The sequence below is a fragment of the Corvus cornix genome, chromosome 9 (genome assembly GCF_000738735.6).
Source record: "Corvus cornix cornix isolate S_Up_H32 chromosome 9, ASM73873v5, whole genome shotgun sequence".
NCBI classification, from domain to species: domain Eukaryota; kingdom Metazoa; phylum Chordata; class Aves; order Passeriformes; family Corvidae; genus Corvus; species Corvus cornix.
In genome coordinates, this window is record NC_046339.1 from 12,350,890 (window position 1) to 12,363,359 (window position 12,470).

Sequence of the window (12,470 nt, forward strand, 5' to 3'; positions counted from 1 at the left end):
TTCTACCCAGAAGAATACAACAGGCAAAGGGCAAGTGTCTGTGCTTTTTATTATTTAGCTCCAAGTATTTTACTGTGAAATTAATCTGCTGCTCACTGCCCACCCAGCACAGAGGACAGATTCAAGCTCTCTGGCAGCTTTCCTAGCTGAAGAAGGTGATATCCTCTCCAGCTGAAGAATGCACACACACCACTAATGGATCTCGCCATCTAGCAGCTTGATGTTTTGATTTCATATTAGAATTGCTTGAAACTAGGACCTTTAATATGTCTATTGTTGTACATTTCTCTCTCAAAGTACATTTAAAGGACTTAATCAGACTCATTTCCTTAATTTCAAGCATATCTCTGAAACTTATTATCTCAGGCTGATGGCATCAAAGAGTGAATTAGGAATAAAGCCAAGTGAATAAAAACAAAGATATTTCCTTTCAGTTACTGTGCAGCCTTCACAGGCTGCAGAGCATTAGAGCTGCTGAAATACCACTGTCACATTCTTCAAGTCTGTGAATTAGTGCCTTGCTCTTATACCCTTGGCAGGAAGCGAGGACACGATCCCTGTTACACTTCGCCTAACAAAGCTGTGCTGTGATGAGCAGCTTTAGATGTGTGGCACTGGAAAAATGTCTTTGAACTATTGCTGTTTGGGTTCCCAGTTTCTGAGGCATATTTATCACAGCAAAGTTACCTACTAAACAAAAGAAACCCCCAAACTGTGGACTTGATTTCTATAGCACATGAAACCCTTGATTTCACCTTCTGTCCTTCAACATCATTGGCAGAGAAGCAGCAGATCTTGCAGCTGTTCTGGGCCAGGCTGGAGGTCCACACAGGGCACTGTCCTGGCCATCTCTGATGGCACTAAGGAGCTCTGAAGTGCTGAAGTGCTCTGAAATCCAGGATGAGGAGATACCTTGCACACCCTCCCACCAGGTAGCCAAACAGAAATCTCTCTATTACAGCCAAGCCACTGGGAACTGCAACATGGGCAGGAACAGGGGCATTTGGCATCCACAGCTTCTCCAGGACTTCATCACAGATCCCATATCAAGATGCCCCTGTCCTGCCAGGTTAAGGAACAACTCATAACCCCTGCTGTACCTGGAAACTGGACACAATATTAGCATGGCCCAGCGCAGATCAAGCAGTTATTGCTGAAGTGATTTCTGCAACCTTGTTGTCACAGCACCTCCTGGGAAAGCACTCAGCAGACTGGCAGTCAGTGCTGTTACAACAAAGCAGAGGGGCTGGGAAGCCTTTCTTCTGCTTTGTGCTCTCCAAAGGCTCTGCTTTCAGAGAGGACAGGAACCAAAGCCTGTGTACAGCTCTTCTCCCTGGCATGGCGCCTCAGAGAATGAGGCGGGTTATGCTGTCTGGTCATTTGACCCACCATCAATCATCCTCAGTAACTTTTTCATCTCTGTTATTTCAACTAAATGGGCAAAGTCCATGAGTTTATTATGATCTGAGACACTGCTTCTGCAATGCCCTCTGATGTCCTGGTGGCTCCCCATCCGCCCTGCAGACTGGCGGCATTGCTGCCATCAGGACTGGTGTTCCCTGCCCACATGGCCCGGCACCAGCTGGAACAGGGCAGGAGCTTAATGTGCTGATGGACAAAGAACATCTTGTGCAAGGGCTAGAGAAGATCGGCTCACCTTCAAGACACTGAAAAGCAAAGCAGGGGACATTCACAGTGTGGTGGCCCAGTACCCCCGCATTGGGGACACTGGGTTTGCTGGTTGGCAGCAGCACCCCACAGTGCCAGGCAGGGTGGGCAGCAGGCAGAGCTGCACAGCCCAGGAGCCCCAGGCTACGGCCAGCCCCGTGCACAAACCAGCTTTACAAAGCACAAAGTGAGACCATGTCAGACTCATTTTGCTTTTCTGAAACTACCGACTTTAGAAGTTACCTGTGTTTCCTTTGCCCTCTGCTTTCCAAGCCATACTGCTCAGGCTCCCTCCATCTCTCCAGGCTTTCCTCGGCAAGAGCCAGGCCTGGAGCAGTGCTGTGAGGAAGCCAGGAAGGATAGTTACTTGCTGACAGGAGCCAGGGTTTGCGTGCTCAGCCGTGGCAGCACCCTGACAGACCTCGCAATGCTGCTGCCTGACAGTAATGGGCAGTTCCATGCTTTTTCCTTTCCCAGCTCTCGCCAGAAGATGTTTTCCCCATGCTCTCTTCGACTCTGCAGTGTGGCAGCTCCAAAGCCACGACTTGGAAGTAGCAGCTAATGCTGAAAGAGAAGCCGCTGGATCCTTTCCACCATTCCTTGCCCTCTGGGGTCCTTTCTTCTCTATCCGTGAGGTTTTAGAATAAGAAAGGGCTAATTACTTTTGCAGCTTGTCATTACTTTTGCAGCTCCACCCTAACTGATGCCTTTTCCTGGTCTTAAAATCAAGAGGCATACACGGTTAGAAGGGGAAAAGGGATTTTACCTTGGTATTTATTCTTAAGGATCCTTAGGTGTACACGTCCAGGTCATATGCATCGAGATGCACCCCACCGAGTCTTTCCCTGTGTCTCTGTGTCTCTCTCCTCCCGTGTGTTTCCGTGTCCCCCCAACATTGGGTATAACACTATAGGCTTTTCTAATTAGCATATCTATCAAAGATTCCCCAATGAGAGGTTCAAGTGAGCCCCCCCTCCCCAAGGAACCTTCCCCTGGATGGTTCTATCTTGGTTTACAGAATATGTTCTGGAGAGGACCTTGGGGTCTGGGGCACACTGATCCCTAGCTACGAAGCCTCTAAAATGTTTAGTCTCTTAGCTTAACAAACAAGTCTAAGAATGTAGGCAAAAAGCACTAGGAATACAGAAGCTGTAAAAAGGTATAACAGGGGTATAACAGGGGTATAAAAGAAAAGGCAAAAATCTTCATGGCATCATAACAAGCCAGTGCGTCTGCCTCCCCAGGACAGATCATGCCCTGACAAACACCTGGCTGCTTGATTGCTCCCCACAGCTCTTGGGGTTCTGCCGACACCCCGGGCTGAGTGTGCGGTAGGGTGCTCTTGGTGGCTGGGGAACCCAAAGGGAGGACGGTGCAAGGAAGAGGAGTGCTTGTGTGACAGCACATCTCCCTCGCACACGCAGCCGTGCAAAGAAACTCACTCCTGTGCACTGCACTGGGGCTTCTCGGATCCTTCCCTAGAGGCAGCACAGCACAGAACGTGCTGATGGAGACCTCCCAGTGCGCCGTGTCCGCAGAAACAGTTCTTGGGGCCCTTGATGGCTTCATCCAAGACTGCCTGACTGCCAGGAATCTGGCTGGATCCTCCTGCCCTACTCTCCACAGCTACAAAACTGGCAGAGATGATCAACAACAGGGGTGTTTCCTCACATCGCAAAGCAGGTGAGCACCAGTCACCTCACAGAGCAGAGGATACCCAGCAAACACGAAAACCACAAGGTCTGCCCAAACCTGACCTGGTGCCACCCCTGTCCCTGGCCAGGCTGGTGACCTTGGCTGAGCACATCACCCCCCACACACCTCTCAGGGAGGGGGAGTTGAACAGGCAGATGCATCTGCAGCCCCTCAGGAAAAGCCTCCTCTAAAGCTGCACCCGCTCAGAGCATTCCCACCCTGGCCATTGTTTTGGGAATGACTGGAAAATGTCAGCAGGGCACTGGGTGCGGGTGGGGGGTCAGGAAAAAGGAAAAAGAGATGATTAGATTTTTTTTTAAGTCAGCCAATAAATTATATTAACTTTTCCATTGACCTTTTCTGGGGTCACATTATCAGACTAGTGAATGTGGTTCACGAAGATAGGATTATGCTCAGATTTCAAACTGCGCAGAAAGTGCATCCCAAGCAACATGCCAAAATGGAAATGTCAGCTCTGCCAGATGGGTGTGCTTCTCATTATCCTCCCAAGGAAAGCCAGACCCAGCACCTACAAATATTGTATATGTTATTTAAAGGGTCTGGCTCCCAGGGAGGCTGGGAATTGTGTACGGTCTGCCTTTGTCAATAGTGCCGTTTACTCCTTTCCCCTTGAGACTGTGGTGGCACTGGAGCTGCCTGTGGAAGGACTGGCTTGCTGCAGGCATCCAAGAACACTTTCCTGCCCATGCTCAGCCAGCTTGCCATAGAGCAGACAGCTGGGAATGGGCAGCTTTCCTTGGCCAGGGTGTGAACACTGGCCTGGCGTCCTGCTGCTGCCTTTAGGATGGGATAATGTTCAAAGCATGGGGCGGGGCGGGGGAAAGAGTGTGAGGGTGCAGCTACATGTGCTGGGTGCCTGCAAGGGAAGCACTGCTGCCCATGGCTGCCCCCAGTGTCTGACAAGGCTTACCAGGTGTTGGCAGGGCTGCAGCACTGAGCCACATCATACCAGCTCCCTATCATGGAGCCAGCAGCAACAGCTCCTTCTGTAGCATCTTCCAGGAGTGCCCCAGAGAGGAGGAAGTGTGCCAGCCCACAGGGGCAGTGACCCTGTTGTCCGCAGGCTGTCCTGGTCCTCGGGGCTTAGAGAGTTGCCCTGTCCCTGTGGCCCCGGCACAGACAGAAGCCTCCTCTCACCCCCTGCCAGCCCGGCATGACCAAAATTAGCTTCCCCTTCGTGTGTGCTGGGTAGAAGAGCCACGATTGTATCTCGGAAAAGCATTATTGTATTCCTCAAGCCCTATCTTATCAGGGAAAGGAAAATGGGACTTTGACAAATTGCCTCTGCAGCAGCCGGGGTAAGCACATGATTTTCGGTAATCACCTGCCCTGTGGTCGCCAGTGGCCACTATTGTTCCCAGCCCCGGCTGTGCCCTGCGGAGTCTGGGCAGCCATGACCCTCCCGAAGGCAAGAGAACACACAAGCCCCAGCCACCCTCACCTCGGCTGCACCCAGTACATTGTGTTTGCAGGTGGGGATGCAGCTAAAGTCAGATTGATCCCTTTATCAGGAGCCTTCAAGTGCTGATAAGGTGACATCACCTGCATGGAGCAGGGACTTGAACTCTCTTGCAAGGGGAGATGGTTATCAGCAATCTCTGGCAGGTCTGTGCTGGCTCTGCAGCCTCACAGCTGGAAGCAGAACTGCGCTCTGAGCCTGGGACAGATAGGAAGGGTTTGTTTTGCTTTGCACAATGGCTGCTCAGATCCTGTCCAACAGCGGAGCAGAGAGCACAGCAGGGCACTTCAAAGGCACTTGGCCTAGTGCTGTCACCACGCGGGGAATCCAGCATGGCCAGTGGCCGTCCTGCCCCTGGGACAACGCTCAGCCTGACCCCAGGGATGGCTTGGTCCCTGAAATACCTGTTACAACAGGAGACATTGTTCCCAGTCCCAGGACAAAGAGGATCATCACCTGAAGATCTGATGTCATCTCACCAGGAAATCTAAGAGCCACCCATGAACCCATCTCTGCCTGCAAAGTGTCCATGCAGGGAGGAGAGCAAGGCACTCCTGTGATGTCTCCACTCCTTGCTGCTGCAAGGCCACCTGGAGACCGTCCCCAGCAGGGTTATGAGGACCAAAAACCTCTTCAATGGGTCCACAAACTACGTTCCCTGGCAGAGCAGGGAGCAGCAGGTGCTTGGCTCACATCTGCTGTGAGCTACAGGGCAGAAGACCCAAGGGCGACAGTGATGGCCAGTGGGACAGCCAGCATGATCCTGCAATGGTGTCCCACGGGGGACCCCTGCCTAGCCTGCTCAGTTCAGCTGCCTGGGAGGGTGAGAACAGCACTGAGGCCACGATGGATGCCTGCAGCCAAGCTCACTGCTTGTGCAATGCATTGGGAAGTGCTTCATCCCCCTAAGCACAGCTGTGGTTGCTGGTGGGGTGATCTCCATCAGAGGTGCTGATGCCAGTGGCAGCTCCCTGAATTCCCCAGTAGCAGCAGCCAGTGAGGGCTACTGGGAGTAGGCAGAAGTTACAGCAAACTCTGTACAACACCTGCCTGGTATTTTAGTGCTTTGTGCCCTTTTTTGCTCTGCTGCTGGCTCCTGCTTCCAAGGGCTGGATGAAGGGAGAGATTGACAGGTGCTGCAAGTGTCACAACCATCCCAGCAAGGCTGCTGCTGATTCCTGCATGTCTCCCTATACCTACAACTCAGCCCTCTGCTTTCAAGAGCTGGGTTGTCAGAGTGAAACCAAATGGGAAAACCCCAGGTGGACTCAATACAACATCTGAAAGGGCTGATGCCACTAATCTCCCCTTGCTGCACCTCAGGGCAGAGGGCAAGCACAGCTGCTGGAAAGTTGCAAACCACAGGAGTGTGTGGTGTGCCCCAGCCTCTCCTGCACAGCGCCTCCCTTTGCCAGATCCCTGAAATGTCCCTTCCCACCAGTGTGCCCCTTCGTGGCTCCCACCCTGGGACGAGAAGGGACCAGGCACTGCTTGCCGAGCACAGCACCCATCCCATTGCTTTCTGAAGCACAGCTGTAATGATGGAACACCAAGGCAGCCCTTGGGACATTCCTCCAGGGCCAGAGCAGAGCAGGTCAGCACAGGGTGACCTCCTGCAGCCCACCCTGCCGCTCCCAGTGCCACAGCCTGGAGGCTTCCTGAGCCAAAGAGCCAGCCCTGGCCTGCCTCCCTGATCTCCTCTCATCATTCATCCCAGTCTTGCTGCCCAAAATAGCCTACAATGATTTCCGCAGTTAATCTGGGCCTGCTCTGACCCTGCAGGCTGTAATCTGAATTCAGCTCTAGCCAGGTTCATTTCAGGCCTCCCTGTCCCCTTACTCTGAGACACAGCAAATGCACTCATCCTTTCCTTTGCTGTCCCAATAGTACCCACCCCATCACATCCCCTCTTTGGGAGGACACTGCTGCAGAGGCTCACCTCTATCCTTACCGAGAGGCCATCCACCTGTGCCCCTTGCACCTCTTCTCATGGCCCGTTTAGCTCTGGGCACTGGGGGGTGCCCAGTGCTATACACACATCAGATTCTCTTCCAGCACTTTCCCAACCAGCTCCCACACAGCACTGCTCCCATGACCAGCCTCCTCTTTGGCAGCACCTAATCCTGCTCCCAGCCCTGACCACATGGACACCACTCTGTCCCTGTCTCCCCTACTCTGAAACATAACATGTAACACATATAACATGTCACTCTGTCCCTCAGCCACTCAGCAATGCTTTCAACACCTGCCGCCAGCTTTGGGATGTTCATACACCCAATAGAAATGTATCACTAGCAAATATTGTGGCCTCATTTTCCTCAGCTCTTCCAAAGTGTTTAAAGTAAGATTTAAAGCGAGACACCAAGCTCTGAGATGCAACTGACAGCCTCGAAGGATGGGATATCATCCACAGGGACCTGTACAAGCCCGAGAGGTGGGTCCATGGGAACTTTCTGAAGTTGAACAAAGGCAAATGCAAGGTCCTGCACCTGGGTTGAGGCAACCCCTGATAGCAGTACAAAACAGATTGAGAACAGCTCTGCCAAGGACTTGGGGGTGCTGGTGGATGGGAGGCTGGATACAAGCCAGCAATGTGCACTGGCAGCTCAGAAAGCCAAACATGTTCTGGGCTACATCCAAAGCAGAGTGGACAGCAGGTGAGAGAGGGGATTCTGCCCCTCTGCGCTGCTCTGGTGAGACCCCACCTCCAGTACTGTGCCCAGCTATGGGGTCCCCAACATAAGAAGGACATGGACCAGTGGGAGCAGGTCCAGAGGAGGCCATAAAGATGCTTAGAGGACTGGAGCACCTCTCCTATGAGGAAAGGCTGAGAAAGTTGTGGCTGTTCAACCTGGAGAGGAGACAGCTTGGGGCAGACCTTAGACTTGCCTTTCAGTACTTGAAAGGGATCTACCAGAAAGATGAGGACAAATGTTTTAGCAAGGCCTGTTGTGATATGACAAGGGGTGATGGATTAATTTAGATTAGGTATAAGGTAGAAATTCTTTACAATGAGGGGAAACACTGGAACAGGTTGCCCAGAAAGGTGGTAATTGCCTCATCCCAAGAAACATTCAAGGTGGGGTTAGATGGAGCTCTGAACAACCTGATCTAGTTGAAGATGTCTCTGCGCAATGCAGAGGTGTTGGGACTAGATGGTCATTGAAGGTCCCCACCAACCCAAACTATTCTATGATTTCTCTTCCAAGTGTATAAATGAAGGATGCAGATGGTCCCATGGGATGGAGCAGGAGCAGGCCAGGCTACCTGTTGCTCCAAGGCTTGTTGTGAAGCACCGAGAACACCGTGCCCGCTGCACACCCACCCCTGTGACAGCCAGCCCTGCCAGCTCAGGGGATCCCGGCTCACACGGACATCCTCCTGCGCTTTAGAAAGCAGCCGAGGTGCCCACCCCAGCGTCTGCAGCAGAGACTTTTGTTTCACTTGAGGTTATCTTATCGCCATAGGAAAGGCAATACAGCAGAAGAATTTCCTTTCCTTTATGTTTCCAGCCTTTCCATTGTCTGGCATCTGGATTTCTGAGCCTTGCCACTCACCAATGGGCTCAGGCCTTTGGAAATATGAATGCCGGCCCTTCTTATCAGCAGGAGCTCTGCAAAGGTTCCTTTTGCTGCTGCAGGCAAACCAGGCAGGGTCTGGTGGCCCCAAGCCCCATCCTCACCCCATTCATGAGCTGTGCATTTTCCACTGCCCAAGGCAGGTGCCAGCTCAGCAGTTCATTCAGAGGGATGGCAGTGCCAGGCAGAAGAGCTTGATGAGAATTGACCAAGGCATTTAAACACCACGGTCTTCCATTTCTTTCTTCCTTACATGGCAGACCATGAGGGATGGGTCAGACCCCTACATAGAGCACTAACGACATCTCAACCTGCCGGATGGGTTTCCATCTCACTGGTCCATGGCTTGTGGTGCTAAAGTTAGCAGCCAGGGATGACCAGGAAGCATGGTGGCCACCAGTAGCGAGCCACAGTGGGGACTGTCCCTTTCTCCTGCCTTGCTGGGTAGATCAGCTGGCTTCAATTTCACTGGGCATGCTTGTAAGTCCAAGTGCAGAGGGAAACAGCAGCACAATCACAAGAGGAGACTGATGGATTTGAATCCAGCTGTGAGGCTGCACCTCTCCCAAAGCCCCAATTCCAGGGAAGGAAGCCATCAGTGGTGAGAAAGGGGGACCCCCATACCACATTGCAGCAGGACAAGGGTGAAAGATGCTGGAAGCTGTCCCTGTTCCACCAGGCAGTGCTTCAGGCGCAGCATGGCATAGCAGCCTGTGGTAGCACCCCAGACCTTCTCACCTGCCCCTAGAGAGCCCTAAAGAAGTACCTTCTGCTGCTTATTGTTTGGCTGAGGTGCTTGAATATCCTGGAGGGGCTGCAGCTCGTCTGGGCACAGCACAGAGCAAGGCTAAGCAGCAGGGCTCGGCTGGCTCCACTGTACCATGACATCCTCGAAGTCCCACTGTGAAGAGAAAGGAGCAGGCAATGCCCCCCGAGGGTGCCAGGAAGCTCCAGGCAGCTCCCTGGGCAGCACAGGACCTGCACCACCTCCTTCCAAAAAGGCAAACTGGCTGCATTTGAAACAAGAAAGTATTTGGTTCTCTCTTTCCTCATGGCAAAGCAAGCAAAGCGCAAAGCAGAATAGTGCTGGTTTCCATTTTTCTCACACACTTCCCTCCCTGCCCAGGCAATGTGAGGAGAGGGCTCAGGAGCACACAGGGGGTGGCCAAGCAAGATGTGGAGTGTGTAAAGGGTGGGAGAATCCCTTTTCCCTGGGACCCACACAGCAGTGGTTCCTGAGCATCCCCCTGCACTGCCCTGAGCACAGCCAGTTCTGGGAAGTTCCAAGCAGAGACAACTCTTGCTGAAAACCCTGTGAAATCCCAGATGAGCTCTCACTGGTCTACCAATGCTGGCCAACACAAAGGGGCTCTGCAGAGGCTTCCAGCTTCCCTTTGCTCTGGGCAGGCACCAAAAGCCTGGCTGCACTGCAGGACCTTCCCTCATGGACGATGTTTCTGCTTCTTTGCCTCAACTGCTGTAACTCCCAAGTGACAAAGGGCTGGTGATATTTCCAGAAGGGCAAACCCAAGTCTGCTCCACCCAGCACACACAGTCCTCCTGCCCTGACACCACCCATGGGACAGACCCTTTTCCCACAGCCACAGCAAGAAAGAACACTGGGCCAGAGTTCCTCTGACTCAGTAGCAGTTTCTTTTCCTCTTGTCCTCACCATGACCTCTCTCCATGTCCCAAGATGTCTTGGGCACCTCAGGCATTTAGTTCGGAGAGATTATTTTCTGAGGTGTACTGGAGACCTCTTCCCTGCCTTTCTCCTTTTTCCCCAATATTTTTTTTTTTTCCTTTTGCAGCAAAGAAAGAAAAAACTCAGTAAAAAAAGCTGGACTAGAGCCACCACACAGGGAAGGTGAACAGCACAATACAGCTCCTCACAGACATAGGGTAAAGGATCCTGTTGGGGCCAGGCAATGGCATGAAGCTCCTCACAGGTGGGAAAGAGCTGTGACCAAAGAGGGGAAAAAAAAAAGGTTGCTTCTTACTTTAAAGCAACAGTGTCTCAGGACAATCAGGAAAGAGTTGCTTAACTTTTGTAGACACAGTTTGGAAGGCCCTGGACTCAGCTGCTGCCTTGCCATGGCCAGAGCCACGCTCCCCACTGTGGTCCTGTGGGGGTCGTGGTCCTTGCCAGGGTGGATGGGAAGAGCAGCTCGTGAGCCACTCTGCAGGGGTGTGGTGGGGTGGGGAGTCCCCGGGTACCCACGCCTCTGCTGGGATCCTGAACTGGAGCAGAATCCAACACTGTTCCTGGGGGTGACAGGGCTGCTCCTCTGCCTGGGAAAGGCCGGCCCCTAACGGCAGGACAAGGGGAGTTCAGCCTCCTCCAGAGACAACGGAGTGGTTTTGGTCTGGGCGGTGAGTGCGGAAAACCAGCAAGATCCCACATGGCAGTCCCTTGCTGCAGAGTCCCTGGTGCAAAAGCCATCATCCCTTTGATCCTTGACCTGAGATGCTGGGAAAAGATCAGACACCTGACGCTGACAGCCCCACAGTCTGCAGTGGTGTGATGGGCAGAGGACTTGTTTGTGTAGTGCTGACTCTGCCAAGCTGAGGGGAGCGAGGCTCCTACATCACCTGCCTCCAACTGCAGTTAGAAGAGCCACAGCACACACAACAGAGTGGCTTAGGGATTTGCATCCTGGCATCCCCCTCCCCTCAACTGCTCACCAATGATGTTTCAGGAACAGAGTAAAAAATACTGCTCTTCCTCAATACAAGACTGCAAAACACATTTTTGTAGTAGATAACCTAGATGGCAGCTCAGATGTGCAATGCTAAGTCCTGTGTGTGAAGCAGAGCTCCAGCTTTCTGGACCTCCAGGGCCGAGCTGGTGATTCCACCACAGGCTGCCACTGCTGCCCCACAGGTGTGGCAGCCAGTGCCACGCACAGCACAGACCCACCCGTGTGGCTCCTGGGACACCACACGCTGTGGGAGAGACTGCAGGCTGGTGTGAGGCTCCCTGAACTGGGCACAAGAGACCTGCAGGGAGAACTGCAGTTCACAATGCAAGATACCATAGAAGGCCAGTTCAGCTCCAAACCATATTCTGTTTTTGCTGCACGTATCAGTGCAGGAGGTAACATCATCAGCCTGGAAAACAAGCTCCTTGTATTACAAAGCAAAGCTGCCTAAAAGGGGAGGCAGAGCACTAGGGTGCGGGAAGCGATGTGGATCCCAAAGAAGAGACTGGAGCCAGTTGCAGCCTGCACACTCTCTCTACACACACCAGACATTTGAAGAAAACAGCACTCCCAAATGGAAACTAGCCTTCTCCAGAAAGCAGTGGAGCAGAAGCTCATTCACAGGTGGCCAGGGCAGAGCACAGTGTCTCCTTTGTGCTGGCTCTGACAAGTGAGCAGTGCCCACATAGCCTCACGCCTGCCAGCTGCTGCCATGTGCTGTACTGAGCTGTCAGCAAGGCCCAGCTGGCATTGCCCAAGGAGGGATGCAGTTCAGCAACAGACCAAACCACCACAGGAAAGCATCAATTTGCCTCTTACCTATTTTGCCCACTGCTCAGTAGCAGCATGAAATATTAACAGGTCTTCACGTCCTTCTTCTGTTGAGGCAAGAGTCCTTTAGCACAGCAAGGAGCAGCTTGCATTTAACACCTGAGCACACAGTAATTGCTTGGTCATATTTACATTATCCTCCATTCACTCATGCAAACACTGCAAGTTGCTTGGCAGGTCTCAGGGCCAAAGGTTTCTGCAAGCAACAAGCAGTTGTCCCAGATCTCAGGCCCTGGGGACTTCTGTCACTCACTGGATTTGGAAGGGTCCACATCAGGACACAGCCTGTCCAGCAAGGAGGCTGATGGAGACCCAGCTAACAGGAAAGGCCAGACAGTGCAAAAGAAGAGAATTTGGGTGCATGCAACATGGGCTAAGAATTCAAAATGCTTTGAAAGGAGAAAAACAGAACACAAAAAAATGTTTTACATCTTCAATAAAAGATACTCCAACTTCAGTTTGACAGGTAATCTGACAGGTAATAGCTTCACAGAAGACAAAAACAAAGGAGTGTTT